The following is a 26222-nucleotide window of genomic DNA, read 5'->3' on the forward strand; positions in this document are numbered from 1 at the left end:
TTTATTCCTGAATGGGAATCTGGGCAATGCAGCAAAACATCCACTACCCTGCACCCTTTGTGACACTTGGATACTCTTTTTATATGTCTAGGAAAAGCTCCTCTAACTTATCAACGAGCATCTGTCCCTAGTGGGAACTTAGAAGAGGAAGATTAGTGGGACAAATCATAGGTCCTGACATCACAGTTGGTTTCGGGGTGACGGCTGATATTCATCTTCTCTCTCCTCTGTTATCCATTGAAAATTTTTCCTCACTCTCAACAAGCACCTCTTCTGATTTCAGTGGCTTTCCTGGTGGTGAGGCCAGTCCCTCATCCCTAATGGTTCTGAGCCCTTGGCCTCTCAGGCTACAGTCTATATCCTTTTAAAGCTGGAGAAGAGCGTACCAAGAGGAGCCCAAGTACATCATCTAGGTTCTATGCTATTCCTCTTCTCCCTGTGTATAACAGTAGCCCTCTCTCTTCCTGATGACCAGGCTTAATTATCCCTTCAAGACAGTGACTCCTCTTCTTCCCTGTTGGCCCCTTGGTGCAAGGAGCTATAAGGGCCCACTGATCAGTCCAATGGATGGTTGCTGTGTCCCCTGTCAGAAGCATTCTGCCTTTAGGAACCAGGACCTCAAAAACCACAGAACCCAGTATCATGAGGATGAGAAGCCCAAATTCTTCAGGTAGGTCACTGGGAGTGATGGTTGGCAGGACTACTCCTGCCTCTACTTCTTCATTCCTAATTCGTGTTTTCTACCCATTGTGAACACAGCGCCATATAAAGGTCTTTGATTTAAGGCTCACCCTGCCTCCTGGAGAACAGTGCTCCATTCTCACAAAGTTTCACCTCTGAGTAGTTCATCAGCTAAGCTTTCGACAGATCTGTCCACGCTGTGCTCTCTCTGGCTGGCAGCTTCTGGATGGTACAGTGTGAGATAGAACCAGTGGAGTCCACGGTCGTGTACCCATTCCAACAACTCCTTTGCTGAAAAGTGTGTTTCTTAGTGTGATGTGATGTTACATGAGATCTCATGGCAGTGGGTTTAACACCGTGTAAGCCTTGGATTGTGGTGCTAGCTGAGGCCCTACGGGCAGGAAATGTGAACCCATATCCAGAATATGTGTCCATTCATGGTAAAATGAATTGCTGTTTCCTCCAGGATAGAAGATGTCCAAAGAGTCTGCCAGAGGGTCTGGCTGGTCTCCTTGAGAGATGGTGCTGTACTGGGGACTCAGCATCACTCTCTGCTGCTGGGGTGTTAGGCATCTGGCAGTAGCAGTAACTAGAAAAGTTTGGTAAATGGGTTTCCACATTAGTCGGCCCTGTACCGCCTCCATGGCTCTTCTATTCATGTGCCTGTTGTGCCAACAATGCAATGGCTGATGACAGATGCTGGCTGCTGTCGGTTGGTTAGTTGCTTTGTCTACCTGCATGCTTAGTGCCTCTCTCTTGCAGGAGCTAACATGTGTACAAAGATCTTTGTGCCCTCGCAAAGGTCCATGCATATCTCTACTCCAGAGCTCCTTGTTGCCCATCTGCCTATTTCTTCCCTTCTAAGCCTCTGACTATTCATTCGGTCAAGCCATTTGCTACTGCCCATAAGGGACATCACCTGAGACTTTCCCTTGCCATTGTCTTTCAAGACCACCTTGAATAAAGCTGTGGTGCAGACACTGTCCATTTGCAACTGGTACCCACATGCAGCGTTGGTCCAGCCATGAAGCAAGCTTGAGCTCCTTCCTCTTCAATCAGCTGATCCTAAAGGATCCACCACATGGCCATAGGCATGGGCTGATGGGGAGGTGCTGGTGCAGGAACAGTGGGTGACGTGGAGCTCCTGTGCAGCTTGACTGTGTCCTCTGGTCCTGCTCTGACCCGAGAGGTACCAGTCCATCTTACAATGGATGGCTCCTTGGCCTATCCCATGGTATGACATGGCACTTCAGACAGAACCCAGTCACGAGGGGCTGTTTTGGCTAAGTGGTCGTCAGCTGGTGTCCCACAGTTAGGTGCTCGCTTTGTCTCTACCAGGTCCCCAGGACATGCTAGAGCTATTGTGAAAAAGTTGTAGAGTTCTCTGCTGCAGATGGCAGAGCTCTGCTCCAGAACCGTGGGTGTCTACACTGTGATTTTCCCACTTTGGCTTATCACGAATTCCACATGACATCTTTTCCCACCACTGATACCTCTGATACCAGAAAACTTGTGGGCTCGTATGGCCTGCAACCTAGACCTGATGCTGAGACCTTTCTTTTTCTGGTCCTTCCTCAGAGCTGTAACCTTTGAATGGTGTCCTGGAGAAGCAGTATTCCCAGGTGTGGAATATGCTGCTGCCAGAACTCAAATGCACTCGTCAGGCTTTGCTCTTTTGTCTTTGTGGTGGGAGGGGTAAGATGCAAAACTCTGTCTCTTACATTGGATGCGATGTCCTGGCATGCCCCTGACCACAGCACCCATAAAAACTGTACCAATGTGGGAGGCCCCTAAGAGGAGGCAGATACGAATCCAGTGGCTTACAGGTGATTAAAAAAATTCAATAAATGAAGACAAAGTTCTTCTACTGCTATTTCTAAAATCCATGATTTTGTTATCATTCTACAAAGCTTTGTCACATGGTGAGAGTATTATATGTGATTTTGGGACACTGGGCCATGTGATTTTTTTTAAAGGCCTACTCACACCAATCTTTGCTTATTTATGCTCTGCAAATCCATAAATAGAGCAAGATAAAATGAATAGATAAAAATATGAGGAGGAAGTTAAAAATACAGATCGGAAAAATTAAACAGAGCCAGGTTAAAGTTAGTGGACAAAAGCTCAGGGCCAAAGTGGCTGACCAGCTGCCAGACGAGGACTGCAAACGACATCTGGGTCCCGCTGTGGCTGAAGCGAAGGCTGTCATGATTCACCACCCTCACTGACCCTCGCTCCATCCACAGCAAGGAAAGAAGTAACCCTTTAACCATTTTATGGTCATCATAACTGGATAGAAACTCACACAGTGAAAAGAGGGATGGGATGAGGGAGCGTGAAGACAGCCTAGACGCTAAAACTCCATTTGCTAAAAAATAACATGGTCTTAGCCTGGGTCTCCCAGATGGCAGATCCTGAGACGAAGGCTTGAGTGCAAATACTTCATTGGGGAATGTGATCCAGCAAGTAGGAGTAAGGGATGAGAAGAATGAAGCAGAGAAGGATGAAAAACCAATACATGAATGAGTTATGAGGCTGGCCACAGCTCCTGGCGAATGGTTGCTGGCTTCTTCTGGGCTGCCTGGGGAGTTGTATGAAAAATGTCTCAGGACTGTCCATCTGGAGGAAGAAAAGAAAGCATTTATCCATTAGCGCTTATGCTTCATTGGTTAAAGGTCTGCCCCAAAATGCACTCCCCTGTATTTCAAAGTTAGTCAATGCACAGGACCCATATGGCTCAGAGAATCTCCAAGGCAGACTCTGGAAGCTCCAGCGAAGGTGTGCGGCATGGCCGTGAGGCAAGGCCCTGTCAGGTTGTACCTACAAGAAGGCACCTGCTCAGAGTCTGCATCAATGGCTGGAACAAGGGACAGGAGACGCCTAAAGGTGAGGGTGGTACCGAAGAGGTGCCCAGTGCACATTCCACATTTAATACTGGATTCTGCTTTGAAAGCACCTTCTTATAGATAATTTTTTGGTGTTTAGCAAATTGTCTATCCTTAAGTAGTAACCCTCTGTAAGAGTAAAGTGATGTCAGGATACATGGGCCGAGTACCATTCTAGTCATCAAGATGCTATCCATCAAAAGAGCCAATATTTTAAAAGTATGTCCTTTGCTTCCTGTTTCAAAGTATGATGCTTTCAAGAAAGCACAGTTGATTATATCTGCAAATAGATATACTGCAAACATCTAGTGTAGCAAACTCTGTCCAAGTTAATGCCCTATGCAGAAAATAAAGAGTTGAAGGAGTAAAACTGTTGATATTATACATATGGGTAAGAAACCATGTCTCCACTCGTTTTCAGACTACCTTTGAATTTCCAGAAGCAATTTTCTTTTAGGCTGGACAGTTTAAGTGCAATTATAAACAATGTGAATTTTCACACGGTAGTCTAACAGTGTAGCCCCTTAAAATTTTTCTTTTCTGAAAATTCCATATTGATTTTTTTCCCATGGTCAAATTAAGCTGCAACAAACAGGGCAAGATTCTATTTACTTTTTCATTGTAAGGAGATCTCTATTGTTTAAAGTCATGTGGTCTTTTGGATCACAAACCTGTTGCTGAGGAATTTCGCACTTGGCTACTAACTCAGTCCTAGAAAACAGATTGCAGGCTAAAATTTTTAATCTTGATAGACAGCTGCTCCACTGCTCCATTAGAGAAAAAAGAGTAATGAAATCACAAATTTACTTGGAGGGAGAGCTCAGCAAATGCTGTTACAAAACTTGGAATCTTAGCAAGAACAGGACGGCAGACGCAGAATGTTTCACTTGTGCTCAGAAGTCAGCAAGCAGAGAAAAACTCATCCCTCAGACCATGGTCCTCTGTGACCCCTGTGACCCCTCTCCACTAATACCAGTCTTAGTTAAATTGATCTATTAGAAAGTGAATATTCAATTTTTAATTAATCAGTTGTTAGCATTTAAGTAAAATTTATACCTGAGAATTCTAAATACATACAAGTGCTTTTAAAAATCTTAACACCACTCTAAGATAGATATTATTACTTCTATTAACAACTAAAGTGTCTGAGGCACATAGAGGCTAAAGACTGCCTCCGAAATCACACAGCTAAAAAGTGGTAGAGCTGAATTCCAACTCTGGCAGCACTTTGCTACCAACAGTTTAATCTACATCCTTTATTCTCTCCTTACTGTCAAAAAACAAGGAACAAATTAACAAATTTGTTACACGATGTAACAAAGGAACCAAGTAGAAAAAAACCAGTCTTCATGCTGACACATTAGTCTTATTTAGCTCTGTCTTTCCACCTCCCAGGGCCTAGGAGGAGTTGGGAGAAATGGTGTGGCAAGTTACCATTTAGCTTCATCCCTATCCCCCACCTGCGAAATGTTACTAGATGCTCCTTGAAAACAGTCTCGGGTAGGACACTGTGCCTAAGCACATTAAAAGCTCTTTGAAATCCTACAGTTCAGAAATCTGTTTGTCAGGGCTCAACCTTTCTCCCCCAAACTTGTTTCATGATATCTCTTTCTGAGAATCCCCTACCTCGTGCTGATTCTGCAAAAGACGGTTGTGAAATCACTGAGCAGCAGAATATTACAAAATAATAAATTCTAAACCAAGGCCATTCTCTTCCCATGTGGTACTCAAAACGTGGAGTAGTCACGGTCTGGCCTCACATCCCAAACAGAAAATGTATGAATGGTTTTCTCATTAACTTAAGAAAAGTCTGATTGTCGATCAGTGTACCAAGTATTTGGGGAACACAATGGAGCAGACACTGTGCTAGGTATGGTAACTATCCATGAATAGCAAAGCCAGTTTCTGCCTCAAGAAGCTTACAGTTGAACAATGATGTTGAACTTTGCCCGCTTATACATGGCGGGTCATAAGTAGCACAAAAGAGAAGTGTCAGATGTTACAGAGTCACTTAATGGGACAACCTTATCTTGTCAAGACATCAGAGATATGACATTTCATTCGAAGCCTGAAGAATGAGCAGAAGGTAAAGTGGGTTGGGGGAATCCAGTCCTATCAATAGCATTTATCACCCAGAGCCCTAGTCAGCTATTTACCCCTACACAGCACCTCTCACAAAGTGGCCACATCTGGAGGGCTGGGAGTCTCCCTTCTTTATATCCCTAGTCCATTGCCTGGTATGTGACACATAGGGGCACTCAATAGTTTGTGAAAGGAAGAAGGGGAAGAAGAAAGAAGGAAAAGACGCAGCACAGTAATTCATGCCGGGCCGTATGTGCAGGTTCATTCTCCACAACATCTTGTTTCCCGTTATATTAAAAAAGAGAACAGTTACACTCATTGCTCACAACAACCCCTCAACACACACACACACACACACACTGACACATACACGCTGCATGCCTTACACATGCACACACACACAGTCTCCAAACATTTGTGTTCTGCGGTAGAGACATAATGAATAAGATGCGATGTCTGTGTTCAAGGAGCTAATGATCTACTAAGTGGAATCTCAACAGAAGTGCAATTCTTTCCTCTTTTTGCCCAAATACGAAGCAGAAAAGGCAGGATAAGCGCTGATATCAACTGTCCAGGCAGGATATTGGCCTTGCCCGCTGACGGACAGCTTTAAAACTGCCAGCGCAGGGACCTGCACGAGGGAGGGGAGAGCTGGATTCCTCACACTGGTTGCAATAAACTTTCCTGCTCAAGTGGGAGAGCCAAATATCTACTGCGACACCTGAGATCGAGGAGAGGGGCGCGGGGCTGCCCAACCCTCCGTGCAGAGCGGGGTCCCACACCCGGCCAGCGTAGCCCTCTCCAACGCAGACGTGGGTCGCATCCCTGCGTCGCCGGCGCTCGGGGACCTGCGTGCCCACTGCATCGACCCGCCCCTCCCCTACTACGTCACCCAGGTCACGTGAGTGGCCCGGCCCCCCCACCCTCCCTACCCCTCCCATCCCGCCAGACTCAGCTGTTCTCGCCTGAACTGGGGAGCCGGGGGCGGCAGTGCGTCTGCCCGGCCCCAACCCGGCCCCTCCCCCGGGAGCCGGAGGACGACGTCTAGCAAGGGGCTACGGTGAAATTGGAACCAGCGTTCTAAATTAAGGGGAGCAGATGTCCCTGTGTTGCTCGGGAGGCCTGGGTGGCCTGCTGTTCAGACAGAAATCGTTGAGGCACTGACCTTCCGGGGCTGCTGTCAATCTCCGCGTGCAGATGGCCGGCCGAGCCCTGCCCGCGCCTCTGCGTGGGAAATGTGGCAGCGGGGGGTCCGGGCGGCTAGAGAGAAAAGTCTGTGTAGGGGGTGGGGAAGGGGCCCGGGGGAGACAGAGGGTAGGAGAGAAAGGCCTGCCTGGCGCACAATGGAGTCCCCGTGGCGGCCCCTCGGAGGACAAAGCGTCCCTCGGGACCCGCGGTCGTCTGCGCCAGGCCGACGGCCGTGCTCCAGCTGCCTCTTCAGAACAAGGCCGTGCAAATGCGCCCACTTGATTCTAAATCCTCTTAGGCACTCTGCAAGTGAAGGAGGAAAGAGGTGGCCAGACAAGCATGTACAGATCAGTGGCCTGGGAACCCTGGTGACCGCAAAATGTCTGCACCACGCATGCAAATGGAGCCGATCACTTGCAGAAATAGGCAGCTTTTCTGCCAGGTCGCCAGTGAACAGAACCAAACAACCGTTGTGCAGTAAACGTCCCTATCTGGCCCTTTAATTCCACGCGGGGTCCTGAAAATTTTTCAGGGTGTTTCCCCTGGAAAAGACTTCCTATTAAATGTTCAGAAAAGCTAGCTGAGCTGGGCAAAATTATTAGTCACCCAGGTATTTACACTGTTTTTCCTATTTCCTTTCTCTCTTGGCCTCTGTGGTCAGCAGTATAAAATTCCTAGGAACTCCCACCTAAACACCAGCTTCCTGTTTATGCTCTCAGTGGCTTTAATGTTTAGCTGTTAAAAGCAGTTGACCAAGGCTGTATGAAACAATCAACAGAGGTTTGCAGGTGAAAAGGGAAAAAGAAAAAAAAGGAAAAGAAAAAACAAAACCAGCCTCCAAACGGGTAGGTCAAAGGTCCAGGTTCATTTTTAATCACTTATGTCAAAATCACAGGGGGAAAAGGTAAAATTAAAGTGTAACTTAATGCCTAAGATCTTGGTTCAGTTTCATTTGGCCCCTGGGTCTATAGGAACCTATAAAATATGATAGGCTATTCTACAGTATGAACATTTTCATTTCTAGCAGTTAAAGGCCTTTATTTTCAATGCGGCATGACATTCCTTTATTATAGAAGGTTAAAGTTCATGCGTAAGCACAGCCCGTGTGCTCCAGTGAGTGCTTTACACCTTGCCATGGCTGTTCTCCTTAAGTTCCTGTAGCAAAACGTTGCATTGATGTAGCTCCCTTAGTTGCAGCCTTCCTGACCTGGGAAGAGAGCCCCTGGAACCTCCTCCATCCCTTTTCTGATACAGAGTTCCCTGCACAACTCCTAAAGAGCAAACAGCTATTCTCTGATAGAAATCCTCTAGAACCCCCTGCCTCAGAAGACAGCAGCTTTCCTTGACAATCTTATTTTATAAATAAAAGTTTTCTATATATATAAAACTGGAATCCATCTTTAGGTATGGAGTCATGCAGGATAAATTTAATTTCTCTTCCACGTGGTGTTTTACCCTCCAAATATTTGGAGCTAAACATCTGCAGTTCTGTCAGCAGTTTCTTCCTTGAGTCTGAGCGTTCCACACCATCCCAGGTTATCTAGCGATGCTCCGGTTAGTCCATGTTCCTTTGAAACTGAAGACGGTGCTTCAATTCCTGTTGAACTCTGTTTAGGAGGCAGCACTGGAGAAGTATGGCTTAAGCCAACATGGGGAATCAGTTGGACCATGTCCAAGAAATTCAGACAAAAATAAATTTCAGTTGTGTATTTTAGTCTTTTCTACTCTGTCAGTAATGCCAGACTCAGTTATGAAGCCCAGGAAAGAAGGAAAAAGCAAAAGCCCTACTGTGGGCTAGCACTGTGCTTTTCATGTCCTTGGTTTGTTCTCACGAAAATCTTCTGAGTGGGTTCTATTGTCATTCCTCCTTTAGAGGGTGAGAAGTCAAATAATCCACCCAAGGTCACATAGCTAATAAGTCATAGTGAGGTCTCAAACCTGTGACTTGCTCTTTACATTATACAAAGTTGCTGCCATGAAAGTCCCAGAGTTAAAGCTGAGGTCCTGAATTTGTTTTTCAGCGTAATCTATGCCATACAGCCTTAATCCCAGGCCAGTTTGTATACATTGTATTTATACAGCTCCAAAAACTTGAAATACAAGTTAACTTTAGGGGGGTGAAAAAGTTCTTTCTGGAAGCAAATGAAACAGAAATTCCAAGTGAAAGCCAAAAGTCATCCCAAACATGCTTTTATTCCAATGGCATTACTTAACAGCAAAGTGTTATATTACCCTTGAATTTCCTGCCTGGGCTAAGGTTAGGCCAGGCCCTTGATGCTATTTAAATTGTTCCATGTATTTCAGCTCGATCACAAGCAATGCCATTGCCCCTGACTCACGCCTGCTCTCCAATATGTCAGTTAGTCAAGAAAGAGGGAAGAATATATTTCCCATGTACACACTGTAAGTTTTTTCCATTTTCACTCAGCCTGCCAGAACAAAAGTAAAACCACAGAAAGAAGATTTAGATCAGCCTCTTGATCGCCCTGCTGCTATTTCACAGTTTAGGAGGGGTTGGATATCAAACACTTAAAACTGTCATCTACACATTCCTTCTCAGAAAAAGCAGCGTTGGCATGTACCCCTGCTAAATTATTTTCTACCCCAAGATGTTAGAATTGCTTTCTCTCCAGGAATGTACGCTACAGAAGGCACGCTGAATTAATGTAATTCTGAGAAAGGCTCTCGGAGTCTACAATGAACTGTCATGTGCTGACATCCGGCCAGGTGGACTCTGCACCTTAGCAGGATGTTGCTGAGATGTTTAGATTTTTCTAATTTGTTTGCTAGTATAAGTAATGCCTGAGAGACCTTTCCTTACTGCCTTATCTTAGGTACCCCGCTAAATCACTATCACATGAATCTATTTATTTTCTTTACAGAACTTATTGAAACCTAATGCTTTATTGGTTACATGACTGTTTATGGTCTACCTTCTTTAGATCATAATTTGTACATGAGACAAGTAACCTGGTCTATTTTGTTTATTACCTAGCACATAGCAGGACCTCTGGAAATATTTTTTGAATGAAAACTTCTTTTGTGCATCTATGTTGTTTCACTTGTACTATTCTCTCCTTAAAATAAATCGTTCGAGTGTTCAAATTCCTAGAGTCAGAAACTAGAACATAGTTGTCAGGGAATGAGGGGAGGGGGCTGGATGGCTAGTTTTTATTGGGTACAGAGCTTCAATTGGGAAAGAGAAAAAAGTGCTGGAGATGGATGGTGATGGCGGTTACACAAGAATGTGAACCGTATATTTGAAAATGGTTAAAATGATAAATTTCACAGTATATCAATTTTACCACAATAAAAATAAATTCTTTGAATTAGAATTCTTGGGCTCACAGTATGTGTGAATATATTAAATTTGGGTATATGTTATCAAACTTCCCTCCAGCACTCATGTTAATTGCATGCCAACTACCAGTGCAAGAGAATACTCATTTCTCAACACACTGCCCACACTATTTTCTCAATCTCTTTATTCTTCGTGTTTGATAGGCAAACACACACACATGCACATACACCCACATTTTAATTATTGTTTTATTTGTATAACCGTACTTATTATTAAGAGTGGAGTATATGTTCATATGTTCGGTATTTCTTCTTTTGTGAACAGCCTGTATGTATTCTTTTTCATTTTCATTGGACTTTTGTTTACTTTTATTGATTTGTAGGGGCTCTGTCTATAGTACAGATAATAATTCCTGGTCGATTATATAGTTCGCAAATAATTTTTTCCCAGTTCATTATTTCTCTTTAAATGTTATTTGTGATTTATTTTGCTATATGAAATTTAAACTTATACGCTGTATGAATATAATCCTAGGATGAAAAAAACCCTTCCTCATTCCAAGATTATAAAAATATTTATCTATCCAGTACATTTGTGGCTTTGTTTTTTTATGTTTAAATATTTAATACATCGATATGTTGATGGTAAGAAGTAAGGTAAAGATCCAACTGAATCTTCTTTTAACTAACCATTTATTTTTTCATCATTTATTAAATAATCCATTTTGTCTCTCAATAATTTGAAATGACATCTTTTTTTGTTGTAATAAATAATCATATTCTTAGTATTCTTAGTTCTATTTCATCGGTTTATTCCAGCACCTAGACCATGCTAACAGTGAGTTGCCAATATGTTTAGATGGTGCCTTTTGCCATAGATCCTAGACTAGTGACTAACCTCTGTGTTTGGGAATTAATTGATTATTGGAAAAATTTTAAATTATGTAAATTACAAATTAGAAAGATATAGCCAGATAGAGAATCCCCTCCACTGAGAGTCAACAAGGAAGAAAAAGGGTACTGGCAGTAGACTCTTAGAAGGACCAGTGATACGAAGGTGAAGGCTCGCTTGGTGGGGATGCTTGGTATAGTATCAGGATCTGCCCTTATATCCAACTCGCAGTCCCCAGCTAGATTAACTCGGCTACTGATGTAGTAGACAGAAAGCTGGTGGGCTTTACCCTTTCGATATTGAGTTCTGTCTTTGCTACTTACTAGGCTTATGGTCTTGGGTAAGTCACTTAAGCTATCTGCTTATTCCAAGGCTAATAACAACTACTTAACATGATTGTTATGAAGATTAAACAGTACGTTTAAATGCACTCTGAAAATTATAATATCCAAATGTTATTTTTTATTATTATTATTATTTTTACTACTACTACTACTACTACTACTACTACTACTACTACCTACTATTACTACTACTACTATTGCTGTAGAGAAGGGATGATTTCCCTCCCGTGTCTTCATGCTTCTGCCTGTTCATCAGCGTCCTGGTCTTGCACCTTGTTTGTAATACACCTTCTCCTCCAGGGAAGAGCTGCTGGTAGAATGGAAAGACTCAGAGACCACCCTTATTTGATGGTGTGTACCGGCCATCTCCCTTCTGATCAACCTCATTCAGGACACTGCTGGCTCGGTCAATTAAGCCAGGGTGCTCTCTACAGGGAAACTTCTCCTCATGCACTAGTTCTCACCCTGCAGACATTTTAAATTTGCTAATCCTGTGATTTGATTTAATTTTTTTAGGGGGGGAGGTCTTTGTGGTGAATTAGGAGGTCTGCTTGGCCTTAAGTCTAAACCAGACTCCATTCCAGCTTAACCAGGAGTACTCTCTTGGGGGCAATTGGGAGATAATGATAAAGTGGTATTTTGATTGCCGTTCTGCAATTATTTATTCCTTGTGCATTATTATACACATTGCCCTGTGTGTTACACACAATCGAATCTCATCAAAGAAGGATGCACTGACAGAGAATTGGGCTGTTCCTAATTCTCTAATGATGATACCATCCTGGCCATCAAACCCTCACCTCTCTGACCTCTAACCTCTGACAATTACCAGTATTACCAGTCTTTAGCATAGGTCAGTTCCTTCCACAAGGAAGATTCTCTGCGCTGTAAACTTATAAGAGTTTAATACGTATTAGTTATTATTATTGCTACTGCCCCTACAGAGGCATATAAACGGGATCCTCTGTGAAACTGGGGACCTCAGTGCCCAGGTCTCCACTTCCATAACCTTGGTTTTTTGCTGATTCCTTGCCCTCCACATTGCTTTACCAGCAACTGCCCCTCCCCCCACAGTGCAGTGGGACTGCAGACCTGGTTGTCCCTTGACCTTTTTTCTCTGGGTCCAGCCCGTCCTTGGGCCTGGCCCCTATCTTTCCTTCTCATGTTTGCCTATGCTGCTCCACATTCTGTCTCCATCTCTCAGAGTGGTGTTTCACTGGACAGCTTGCCAGAGTGGATAAGAGAAATGCTAATGAGTGTTCAAGGCATTCTGGGCCAGACCAGGAGAGCACGTGAGAGCCAACGAGCTCTGACAACCTTCTGACCTGTTCTTACTACCGGAAGCCTGAGTCTGGATCATCATGCAGTATCTATTAACCAGTTAATGAGTACTTATCAAATGCCTGTGCTACCTGGGGAATCAGAGGTGGGCAAGATGGGCATGATTCTTAGCCCCAAGGAACTTCCAGTCCAATGGAAAAGAAAACAGCATAAAACAAGGGAATGAAACAACCCCGCATGGCAGATGCTGTCCAGGCACAACAGGGTGCCGAGGTCAAGACCAAGGGCTGGCCTGGAGGCCACTGCCGATCCAATGGCAGGGAAGCCCTCTCTGAATCCCTTATGTCAACCTCCAACTTGAACATTTTTCTCATCCCATAAATATCTGGAAAGATTTTCCCCAGCTTTTTCTACCTTGGCTAGTTTTCTAGTGATAAAAGAACAAAACTCACAAGGTGGTGAGCTAGAGAAACCTGAAAAATAGAGCCTCACTGTTCCCAGTCATATTTTTCTCTTCATTTGCCCTTAGACACCTTTTACGTGATTGCTTTTAGGCCTGGATTAATTTTTCTTGGCCCGAGGCCCATGCTAATTTGCATGGCTATTCTATATACAGGTCAGATCCACGAAGTCGGCATGCCAGCCTGAATTCACAAACAGAGTCACATCCATCAAGTGGCCCAGAGCTCAATATACTCACAGTGAAAGAATGGAGGATAATGAGAAATCCTGCCACGACCTGAAATCGTGACTCACCAGGGTTGCCCTGTGGTCAATCTTATGGGTAAACCACTCCATCATCCTTATGTTCTACTTGTCAAACACTTGTGGCATTCCATTTTGGGCTTTAGACATGTAATTATGGTTCCTATTGTTTCCAAAGCTAGAATTAAGCCTCCGATTATATAATTAATTGTGAGTTAGGTGGAGTGCCTTCTTTCATTTACACTCTCATCTATGAAGTTAATGCGCATCCTCATTTTGTTCGATACCATATACTGCTGAGCCACATGAGTCGAAAAAATATGCCTTGATGTTGTCATATTTAGCTGTTGTTATGAATGGTAACTGGAAGGCTTGCTTACAATCATAGTTAAAATTCATTAGGAGAAACGCTGTTCTATTCCTGTATTTGTTGACACAGTCAACACTTCTTTCAGTTACCAAAAGTGTTTGTTCATTTATTCACCTATGCATTCATTCAATCAATCAACAAAACTTATTTTAGGTCTATTATGTGAAAGGAACTGTGTTAAGTGTGAGGTAAAAGATATGGTCTGTGGCCTGACTATTGCACAATGGAAATGGCGCCCACCTTGAGACAGGGAGTGGTGGGTTGTTGTATTCGAGACTCCTGGGCTACATTCTAAAGTCAAATATGCCTGCCCACTCCACCCCAAACTCATCTGAGATTCCGATTTGCCAGATCCCGAGTAAGGCTCTGGCATGTGGATTTTGAAAAAACTCTTAGGGTAGTTTTGGGGTTCGAGCCAGTGGTTAATGGTCTTCCCAGAACTCAGTAGCTAAGTCAGCTCCTTTTTGTGGGGCAGTGTAGCCACGAGCCCTTCTTCGCCCAAGCCAGAGAGTCACCTGAAGGCTCATGACTTGGGCTCATGACTACTGGGCTCCTGGCCACTAGAACCTGTCCCAAGAGGCTGTTCCAAATCATAGGGTCAAGCTTGCTCTGGCCACCTGTTCCTTTGCCAACTCTGGACAGGTGTCTCGCAGTGGCACTTTGTCCCAGGCTGTTTTGGGCCACTCTGTGCTGAACTTACCTGGTCACCTGACTACTAAACTTGACTCTGAACCCCTGCCTCCTGGTGTTGGTTCTGCAATTTCACCTCATGCCCGTCTGATTCTCTTTCCTAGTCAAATGGAGACCAGGGCACCCAGGTCATAGGTGACAGACTACTGGATCCTGGCTTGAAAACATTACTGTCCCGTGGGCTGAGGTGTGTGGAGTTGACAAAGTGCTCAGAAAAGTAGCACTCAGGAAAGCATTCAATCCAAAAAGAGGATATGGGCAGGAAGACTCCGCCACCCAAAGCGATGCGGCAGAGAAACAGATCCCAAAGCAATGCCCAGAGAAAGAGCGGCTCTGACAGTACAGAAGGTTCAGATTGGAGGTAGGGATGGAGTGGAGCAAGTTCTTTCTATTAAGTGCTCACGGGTGTGGGAGCGTGTGACAGGGCAGTTAAAGGCCTGACCGGAACGCTGGCCTCAGAAAGGACACAGCCCTTCCTGCCACTGCCTCTCCAGCATCTCTCCACTGGAGCCGCTGCCCGGCTGCCTTTCTCCTTGGGCTCCCAGTCCAGGCCCCTCCTGCTTGGCCCCATCCAGGACTAAGCGTGACTAAGCTCTGGTGATCTGCATAAACATCCGTAGGGACAGCGCCCAAATATTTTTGAGTGACTGGCAATGGTTTGTCTCATGCAAAGGCCTTTGCCAGCTTGTGAATTCTGTTGTTTTTTAAATTTCTATTTTCAAGTCTGGTTATTTTGGATATGATATTCTGCCTGAATATGGCGAATATTGGTGACAAGTCAGAGGAGATATATTCAGCATTGTACAATTATGTTTTAATTTTGCACATATGGCCCAACCAACCCAGGATGAGGTACTACAAGTCTCTTGAACTGGAAAATGAAGACGATTCATAAATACTTACTTAAATCATAAGCTTTATAAGTACAAATAAAACTGGGAACATGAATTAGCTAGTTTTATTTTTTCTAGTGGCTCTACACTGGTTTTTGACTTTAAATTATAGCATTTTTGCTGCGAATCATTGGTTCATTCACTTATTTAGCTTTTACTGAACACCTGTTACGTGGGATTACCTGTGGTGCATCACGAGCTGACCCCAAACCATGCCGCTTGCCTCATCTCCCACAATCCCTGACATGTCTCCCACCTCCTCTCACACACATACTACTCAGCACACCTGCAGTATAAAATGAATAGACATGGCTCCTGTCCTTCAACTTTGCCAGTCAGGTGAGGGTGAGAGACATGCGTCAGTTGTTTTGAAGAGATGAAGGCTATGGTGGCATTTGACCTGGGTCTTGAAGGATGCAGAGCAGATAAGCGAGGCCAGTTCCGCAGGGGCAGCGTGTGCCAAGGCCTGGAGACCAGTGAGCGGTGCGGGTGGCAGAGGCTGTGCCCGCGTGAGGAGATATTAGCGGGAAGCGGGCTGGAGAGGCAGCTGTGCCTCAGCATGGCCTGCGTGCTCTGTTAGTGGCTGCTCCTGAGTGTGACATTCCTCACTCTGCCTCTTCAGTATCACAGATTCCCAGGTCATTTGTCCTCGGCCACCCTCCATTGCTTGTTGCTAAGGTGGAAGAGAAAACTCAGACCTTTGTTCTTAAGAGACAGGCAGGGAGTTGGTTAAGAGTGTTGATTTCTCTTCCTTTTGCCGTTAAAGCAAACCACATTTAACTGCTGCCTGGATCCCTGTTCAGGTGTGCAACAGACCCGCAGCACATGGGTCTCCTCTCCAGTGTGGCCCAGCCCCAAAGGGGACTTAGGTCTGAGCTCTCAGAAAGGTGTGCAGCACTAGTCTAAAAATAGGGTGAGTAAAGAAGCACAGACTCGGGGATAAATACTCTTACCAGGCCTCTGGACGGCCAGCTGTATCCAGTTCAGGCTTCCTCCCGGCCAAGCCACAGGGTCGTGAGAGATTTCCCAGCTTGGCTTCTGGAGCTGGGAAAGGGAGGAGGAAGCAGAGAGGCAGGATGTGGTGGAGGGGCTGTGTGCTGTCTGGAGGGCCAGAGCTCAGAGCAGAAATCCTCCCAAGGACTCTTTGAACGGTGCTAACCCGGTTTAAAAAAACAAAAGAGCACACAGACACACAGCCCTCAAACAATTCTTTGCTTTCATCTCCTTCTGTGGAAACCGGGATTTGGGATTGTTCTCATAGGGGTTGGCCAGCTTACGGTTTCAGGGTCTTCTGAGTATGTACAACCATCAGCAAGTCCGCGAAAAACATAATATTTACTCTGATACAGCCAAACGTGCCCCAGGTTTTTGATCATGAACGATGGACGAAACCCAGGGCAACACCTTATCAGTGGTGATTTGCGAAGAACCTGGTTGAGCTGGGGTGTGTGACTTTGTCACGAGTCCCTTTTCTGATCCCTCCGGGGACAACATCTCTTCCCTCTGCCCTTCGCAGCAACCGAGCTCATTTGCTGAAGGTCGGACCACTTTTGTTTCAGGGAACTTGGGTCTAAGGGTTTGGAATGGTAATAGATTTTGATACTGATTCAATGTGTTCTAGGATGGAAAAGACACTTCTCCTTTGCTTCTGACCTCCTTCCAGAAGGAAAAAGAAGAAAGCTACTCCCGGGAAGATACCACAATATAGTCACCCTGGGTCCCCAGGGAACCACTCAGCAGACTTCTATTAGCAGGTGGATGCACTATTTTCCAAGTGTATTAAACATGAGCAGCTTTGAACACATTTCTGGTGAGTCACGCTGAGGGGGATGACTACTTTTTTAGACTCTGACAAAAATCGTTACTGAAATACCTAATTCAGCTATCAGCAACACTTTGGGACTCATACATTTAGAAATATTGAAAGCCTCTACCCTTTTACTTTTATTTTTCAATTTACCTTAAGCAATGCACTCCCCCTTCCAACCCCAGCTTTATTAAGATATAAATGATATGGCTTTCCCTCTTTAAAATCCTCATGCAACTTAGAGGAAAAGATCTTCTCAAATAGGTGTTCTCTTCCTCTTTCCTGCCCCTGAGAAAAGTCTTTCTTCACAACAGGGCCTTTTCTATGGCTGTAAGATGGAAAAGGACGGGAGAGGGACTGACTACTGGATTCCAGGTCAATGAATGGCCGGTGAGTCAGAATTCTAACCAGAGCAGGGCTCCTCCATCAGACTGGCATAGGAAGCCTGGAGGCAGGGTAGCATATGGTTAAAACTATAACCTGAAGTCACATCGCTCAGGTTCGTATTTGAGTTCCGTCACCTCAGAGCAATGTGACTTTGGGCAAGTTGCTTAATCTCATTGCTACACAATTTCTTCTCTAAGGTGGTGGAACTGAGTCACCTCCCCACGGATCTGTGTGGATTTAAGGAGCTAACTCACTAACATGTGCTTGGTACCATGTCTGGGGTAGAGTAAATGCTCAATAAATACTAGCTCCTTCTCCTCCAGTCATTGTCATTTACAACCAATAGATCTGAAGCAGGTTATATAAAATAAACAGTGATTTATTTGGAAAGATTGGCCTGGCATTAATCGTTAACTGCTGAACAAGAACATGACTTGTGTTGATGCATATTTTCAAGGGACAAGGCACAAAGTGGCCAATATAACAAACTAATAGTTTGTGTTCTGGTAGCGTAGAAATATGTTACTAGTCTATGCTCTCCTGGCGCTTCTTACTCACACAGTTAAAACTTCCCAGGTAGAAAAACCTCCACTCCCGGTGAGCTGTTTGGATCAGGCTGTATTACTTGATCCTTCTCTCCCTTTATTTTAGAGACTTTTGTTTGCAGTTATTCAATTTCATTCTAAAGACCTGAAGTGTCGTGGAATAAATTTGCTTGTGGTGATGGATGGGCATTTTGAGAACCCAGGACTTCACTTCTAAAGCATTTTTATTACCACTCAATATCACCAAACAGTGAAATAGGACAGGACACCAATCAACGAGGTGCATATTCCTCTCAGGTTGCAGAGAGATCAGGTGACCTGTTTAAAACTGCCCCGTAAACCAGTGACAGGCGAACCAGGATGCCGTTAGGCCGCACTCTTTTACACAGAGGTAAAATGAAGGTGCTGGCCACCCTCTGCCCATATGTCTTTAATTAGAAACAAAGGAAGTCAGGACTTTTTATCCGCTTGAGAAAAACAGTGAAACTTTACTAGCTGGACTGAAAATCCCTATCACCAACAGTCTGTGTGACTGAGCTTCTGGAGGGCCAGCCCAGTGGTGAACATGAGTGACGTGGCTGGCCAGCTGTGGTGACTGCAGGCAGAGCCTCCGCAGAATCAGGAAGCCGCTGGAAGAGGAGCGGGGGGCAGAGCCCCGGCGCCCCCGTTCCCGGCCTTCCGCGAAGCTCTCGGGACGGGCACTGCCCCCGTGCTCTGCTCTCCTAAGCACAAAGCTGCACCACATATTTTTTCCAAACCCACATGCAGAACCAAATGTTCTCCGTTGAGTGAAACCATTCCAAGACCTCAGAAACGTTCATTCACCAAAGGCCCTTTCCCGGACTCATAATTTGGTCAGTTATCACTGGTTTTTAGGTTCCGGGTGGTCCCGTTTCCTCTGGGCACTCTGTAGGTTTCATGGTTTCAATTTCCGGTGATTTCTGCTTGCCTCGGCGTTCCAGGGCCAATGACTTGCTGAGGAAGTGAGCACCCGCAATCCAGCTGCGGAGGGTAGTTCCACGCGCAGGAAAGGAAAACCTAGTTAGGAAGCCTCCATCTTTCTCGATGCCAGGAGCTGGCCTGAGCACAGCCTGTGTGGAGATGGAGTCTTTGAATTTTTGATCACTAGTACACCTGCAGAAGGAAGATGCTCAACTCAAAATTTCAATACATGTTATAATGATCTATCCATTTTTTGTAAGAGTCATTATATCTCCTTCCAACCCTTTGGAGTGTCAGAACTGCTGAGCCTCAAGCCTGTCCCTCCCTAAGGGCCCCAGTCAGTTGTGACTGGTGTGGAATGAGCCTCTGACTCTTGCATGGTTTAACGCAGTCTCTAATTTAAAGTATGCAATCGAGGTTTAGGTTTCTCCCTTCTGAACCATCCTGTGCAATTTGGTTGAGGAGCTGTGCGCGTTTCCCACCAAGAGTGAACATTTGCATTAACTCCTTCAACTTTCTCAGTCCTCGTTTTGTACAGCAAAGCACTGAAGGCGGGGCGGGCTTTTTGGTGGTGGTGTTGTGTTGTTTTGATGCACACACAGAGAGTCTAACATACAACAAATGGTCCAAGGCTCCCATGTGGAGCCTGAGAATGTGCAAGTGAAAAGCAGACCATTCCACTTGTAGAACAAGTCAGAGGAAGTCTCTCTGACAACAGACCTGGTTGAGGAGAGTCAGCAAGCATAGCTGGGCAGCCCAGGGCTGTCCTCCAACCCAGAGCTGGTCATCACCCTGACCTCAGCAATAATAAACATCAGGAAGCACAATCCAGTTTTCTAAATGAGCAGAAATCTTTTCACACTTTTCCAACCCCATCAAAATATTTCTCCAAAGGCTGGAAGATCATGTGTTTCTTGAAGTGAAGCAGAGGACAGTTTGAGATGGCAAGTGGAGGGCCACCTCTCTGGGGTCGCAGGGTTCAGTCTTCACTGTCTGTTCTGGGAGAGCCCACATGGGCATCAGATGGGACATCCTCTCAGCTGCAGAGCCGCTGTGGGGAGACCAGGCAAGGCCAGACGCAGAGCTCTGCATCCATGTAGGGCAGGTATTTTATTAAATTTCAAACTAAGTTGGTTTCCTTCTTTCCCTTCAGAGTTGCTTTCTCTAATTTCATTTTGCCCCTAATCTTGACATTAAGACCAATTGGAAAGGAATAAGCATAATGTCTGGGAGTGTGTGGGGTCAAACAGATAAAAGCTGTCACTTGTAGATCACGGTGGATGTGATCTCTGGCAGGACCAACCCTCTCGCATCGAAACCACTTGGAACTGATTTATAGGGTCCTTTGGCCTTCCGGGGCGGCTGAGGTAGCTGCTTCTGTCTGATTTGCAAAAGTACCCCAAATTTTTCAGCTATGACCTTGACTTGTCTCATCTTTTGTCTCTTCTTGTCTCTTCAACCAGGCTACTCCCTGAGTATAGTTTGGTTCCGTGGGCCAAAGATGTTAGAAACAAGGGCTGGGCTCAGATCTGTCACTCAGTCCTGCCTCCTGCCCCTCGGGATGGAGGGATTCTGTGCAAAGATTGTATCTTTGCTGATCTTGGCACATTCTGATATCCTGCATGTGTGGGCCCGAGACGAACTCCAACTGTGGCCAGCTGGATGGATGTCACCAGGGAAAACCTCTCATCTCAGCAGGTCACTTCCTTTCTCAGGCTATAGCCACAAGGGCTCTCTCAACTGGAGCCCGGAAAAGTAGGTCAAACCAGAACTGGCTGGAGAGGAGAGTCACGCAGACTTTACTTGGAGGCGTCTGTGATCCACGGTGTGATAGATACCTCACCTCTGTCGGGATGACTTTCGAATTATCTCCATTGCCTTCTATTTCTGAAGGTCATGTACTGTGTTCCAAACCATGTAATTTACCCAGATTAGCACAGATGAACTGGCTTTTCACATCCAAACTTCTTTTCTAAGTATCAGCCTATTTCTGTCTTGTGTCTCCAAATATTGCCAACTATGTGTGCCCAGGGTATGGATATAGCGGGGCCAATCTTGGGTTGCCATCTGCATGAAGAGATAGATGTTCCTTGTATGCCCTCCTCTGCCAGTTTGCTGCCTGAAATCCTTAAATAGGAAACTAAATCTTTAATTCTACCATCTGAGCTAAGGACTCTATGCCAATATGACAGGAGAAGATGCTCATTGAAATTCCTCACTAAGATTTCAATGACTCATACAGATTCTTGCATGAAGTTAAGCCTTTTAGGCAGTTTGGGGTGGGGATGGGGAAGGGTGGTCAAGAGCAGGAGATCCTTGGGTCCGTGAAAAAGGAAGCAGGTATCCAGAAGAGCACAGAAATTGATGTACAGAGAAAATGAAGATGTCTTTACCTTGCGCACGAGTTGCCTGGTCCCTCAACTGGCGATCCTCCCGTCATCAGCAAAGTGAGCCTGTGTGCGAGGTCTTTCAGTGCGAGGAAAGCTGCTTTCTTCTTGAACGCCAAGGCCATTGGCACACACAGCCGAGTTTGTGTTCAGGTCACCCTGGACGTGCCGATCCCCTAGCAGAGTCAGGCGACCTGACTTGGTCTGAGGTCCACTTCTTACTCACCGGGTTGTAGGCACCGGGACTCGGCACTGTGGTTTCTAAGCCTCTGCTCATGATGCACCTTCAAGTGCATCATAGGCCCACGGCCAACCCGGATCTCTAAACCAAAGGAACTGATATCAAAGCGGAATCTGCTCTTGACTTACTTAGCCACCGGACCTTTCCATCAAGTCCTCCGAAGGCCACACTAACCTTCTACACAGTCCAGGAAGAGAAACTTCTTATCAGAAAGAGCATTGGAAAACTAAACTAACTTCCTTCCTGGTGACTCTCTCTGCCTGCCTCAGCCCGGCAAGCCCTTCCACCAAACTATTCTTCATCCTGATGAAACTGTTGGGAAGGAAACATAAAGGACCCACGTCTAACTTTTCTCATGATTGTTTCTTAACCATTTTGCCAAAAGTACAGCCCAAGCATATGGTGTGTAAGTACCATAAGAACCTAACCTCTGAAAAGACTTGGTCTGGAACACCGGGGACCAAATCGAAGAGACTGGATAACAGCTAGCTGACCCTTGAAAAAAAGACAAGAGCTGTCTGTCAAAAAGTCCCAATCACCAGTTGTAATTAAAATATCGTGCGTATTAATATAACAAGCAGTATCTGGTTTCACTATCAGCATTTGTTTCAGCATAATTAAAGCCATTTCGTGTCCTTAAAAAATTGACAGTCTTATATTCATATTTACGATCTGAGCTTGAGAGTGCCTTTTAATTCTTACTAATTCGTCTTTTTCAAAACATCTTATAACATATGAAAGAACATGGAAAGATTACTCACTAGACTGGAATCATGTTTGAAACCACTCTGAATACATCTCCTAACATTTCCTGATAGATCGCCTGGGAAATAAATAACCCCAAGTGGTGGTATTGTATTTATATTTCTAAGTCAGAAATATTTCTCTTATTGCTCTGCTTCTAAAATAGATTCCCAAGACAATGCATTAAATATCAAAATAGCGTTTTCAATACCTGCCAAACCTTAATGTTTGTATCTCTGCAAGACAGTGTGTTACTGGTGAGTAAACGGCCTCTTTGTTAAACACAAATGTGGCGAATGCTAAGGTGGCTCCTTTTCGACTAAATTGTCTCCGCAGGCAGAGCAGCAGGGAGAACACTTGCTAAATGACACAGGCAAAAAAACAATCTTTATATGATTTTTCCAGGAGGGTGTTATCTTAAGTTCCAAAGGGAATGATGAGATGTTCGTGGTGAAATGGCACATTTCTTTTCAGAATCACCTACTCCATGTAAATGCATTCAATTCTTCACAAGGTGTCTGTAATATTCCACTGCGTCGCATGCAGCTTCCCTCTGCCACCTCTCCCTGCTCTTCCTTCCCAGGATGGCAATGAACTCTGCAACACGATGCCTAGCTCCAGATTTCCACCAGGCCTGCCCTCCTCTAGACTTATCCTGACTCCATGTACATGCTTTTCAAGAGACACGATTTTGTCTTGTCTGGAGTTCAATGTAATTAGAAAGCAATGTGGCCCACACGCAGCTTCCATGGTCACTTGGCACGGCCTCGCCCTGCCTCTGGCGGGGCTGGTTTTGCTCTGTGTTGGCTATGCTCGGAGATGTCTAGCAGTTCAGGGACCCAGGTCCTTGCTTGCTCGGAACCAGGCTCGGCCGGACTCAGGGAGCGTCAGATGCTGTCTGCATGAAGCCTTCGGGGTCACACTGGAGCCCCAGGTCAGCTGTGTCCCACATGGCCTTGGGCACAAACGAAGGAGGCTCAGTCCCCTGACGCCAGCTGCCTGACCACTCTGCCCAGAGTTCAGAGACCATCCAGTGGTACATTCAACGCCCCCAAACCCTCTTGTTACATTGCTGACAAGCTTTTCCTGCAGTCTCTAAATCCTAGCCCCAGTCTCCAGACTGGAAGCCACTTTTAACTCAGCTCTCACCACTTCTGTCAGAGTCCACTACATTGCCGTGCCCTATAAAATTGGCCTTCCCATTTCTGCTTTCAATACCCTCATTCTGGACTCTTACTCAAAACACTATAACAGCTTCCCAACTTCCTGTAATTCTAATATTACCCTATGGCCAAATTACTTTTCCAAATACGTAGCTTTGGTAATATCATATGGTCATTCTCCTGCTTACAGACCTCCAGTGGCTTCTGGTGGCTTATAGTTTCCTTAGCTGAGTGTCCTGGCCCACTGACTATTTATGTAAATAAAGTTTTATTGGAACACAGCCATACCAACTTATTCACATATTGTTTATAGCTGCATTTATGCTATGATGGCAGAGTTGAGTCATTGTGTTGGAAACCACACAGCTTACAAAGGCTGAAATACTATTTGGCCCTTTACAGAAAGGTTTGCTATAAAAGTTTGCTGACCCCTGCTCTAAAATATGGTCCCAAATTTTCTTTCTAGTTTTATTTCTTGTAGCCTGGGTGTTCCTGCCTTAGTGCCTTGGCTTACACCCCTCTACTCTGTTCAGGGAAATTCACCCTCCAGGCCCATCTCAAGTGTGTTCTACTCATCGAGGCTTTTCTGACTCGTGTTTCGATGCATATCTCCCCGCATTACCCTTTGTTATGGCATTTTGAAATTCCGACTTTTATTGTAAACATTAATGTGTATATCTTGTTGCTTCCGCTCTCACCCCACTCGAGTCTCTAAGCTCCCAGAGGGCAGGAGCCATGTCTTAACCATCTTCAGCTCTTAGCTTAGCTCCCTGCAGTCATTCAATAGATATCTGGAGACTTACTTGACTCAAATACTTGGAGTCTTTTCTTCCAGCAGCTTCCCCTTGGGGAAGGTGGGAAATGAGGCAGGCGCAGGTATAACCTATTCTTCCTTAGGAAGGTAAGACTCTTAGAGGAGGCAGGTTTGAAGAGGTTCTTTGTTTTGCTTCTTGGTAAGTGATTGGGGAAGTTCACAGGCCGCATAGAGGAGACCCCTTAGGAAAGGGCCTACCCTTTACTAGGGTAGGACAAGAGGAATGTACAATGGGAGAGAGGCTTTGCCTCTTCACCCATCAGGGCTCCACCGGAGGAATCCATTTCAAGGATGTCATGGTCATAGGCTAACCGAAGAGCACGAGTGGAACAGTTCATGAAATTTCACAGAGAGGCTTCAAATCCCCTCTGGATGAAAAGAACATGGGGTACGGGTCAAGAGGAAGTAGGTGGAGGGTCTCATGAAAAGGGATCTTGTGACCAGAATATTGGAGCCAAAAGTTATCTGAATAGGAGGAGTTTGATCTTTCAGAATAGACTGTCGGTTGGAAGGTATATTCATTTCCTGTGTCTACTATAACAAATTACCATAACCACGTGGCTTAAAAGAATACCCATTTCTTCTCTCATAGCTCTGGAGGCCAGAAGTCCAAAATCAGTTTCACTGGGCCAAAACCAAGGTGTCTCCAGGACCTGGCTCCCTCCAGAGCTCGAGGAGAGAATCCATTTCCTTGCATTTTCCATCTTCTGGTGGCTGCTGGCATTCCTCGGTGTGTGGCAGTATGTGACTGCATTCTCTGCCTCTGCGGTCCTACCGCCTTCTGCTCTTCTTCCTGTGTCACATCTCTCTCCTCTTCTTCTTAGAGCCCACTGGGATAAGCCAGGATCATTTCTCACCTCAAGATCTTTAACTTAATCCTACTTGTAAATGCTTTTTCTACCATAAAGGTAACATTCACGCTTCCAGGGATTAGGATCCAGGTATCTTTGGGGGACCTATATGTAGCCCACCATGGGGCCTCTAAAGAAAAGCAAGCCAAAGTAACTCAAAGGGGAGGTGGAGGGTTGCACCTCCACAGAAGTAGTGGCTTAGTGTGGAATGAGGGGAGTAGGGAGGAATATGGGTATTGAAAGGTTATGGGGTACAGGGCATTGTTCTTAGGACGGCGACCCTGACACCTCAGAGGAGCACAGAACAGAGTACGGGTTTTCATGAAGATGAGTCAGTGGTGGCAAAATCCAGTGTGTGGAGGCAGAGGCAGATCCAAGTTTCGTGAGGACTGTCACTTAGCCAATCTCAAAAAGATTATTTTTAAGAAAAATAATCCAAAATTGCACATATGAAATTTGTTACGAAAGTGAATTTTTAGTTAGAATGAGAAAAAGGAATCACAATAAATCACAGAGTGTGAAAAGCCTGACAAATGCCACAAAGATCACATATCTAGAAAATAACAGACTTTTTTTAAATGTCTGATGCCATTCTCTGACACTGCCCCCCTACGTTTGTTTCCTACTTTTCAAGCACCTCTTTGTAAAAACAATGATTTTAGAATACTTTCTATAGAGAAAAAAGAAAGAGAATCAAGTTATTTTGTCTAGCATGATTGATCAAAATGTGGTTTTATAATTGATAGTCTAGAAAATCTTTGTTCATCTTCTCAATCGGTATTGGTAACACCATGTAAATTTTTAAGATTGTTCTCAAACTGGGAAAAACCTCTTTCAAGTCTCTTTCATATACAAACTGGTAAAAATGTTCTCTCTCCCTATTTATAGCACCATGAGAGTTGCCTTACAACTACAAGAATTTTGATCATTTCTATTTTGTGAAAGTTTCATTTAAAAAGAACAAAATGTATGGTGTGCTTATAATTGTACATGCTGTGTTAAGTGTAAATCCTGACAGGAAAAAACTTGT

At 44.9% G+C, this 26222-nt stretch overlaps 1 long non-coding RNA gene across 1 annotated transcript; it reads right to left on the reverse strand.

Moving 5' to 3' along the window:
- Nucleotides 1-2554: 2554 nt before the first annotated feature.
- Nucleotides 2555-7603, reverse strand: LOC120584115 (uncharacterized). The gene is made up of 2 exons (XR_005647970.1): nt 6814-7603; nt 2555-3300 (listed from the first exon to the last, which is right to left on the reverse strand). It is a non-coding gene; the product is annotated as an uncharacterized LOC120584115 (long non-coding RNA).
- Nucleotides 7604-26222: the final 18619 nt, after the last annotated feature.

Source organism: Pteropus medius, unplaced genomic scaffold (assembly GCF_902729225.1).
Source record: "Pteropus medius unplaced genomic scaffold, Ma_sr-lr_union100, whole genome shotgun sequence".
Lineage (NCBI taxonomy): Eukaryota > Metazoa > Chordata > Mammalia > Chiroptera > Pteropodidae > Pteropus > Pteropus medius.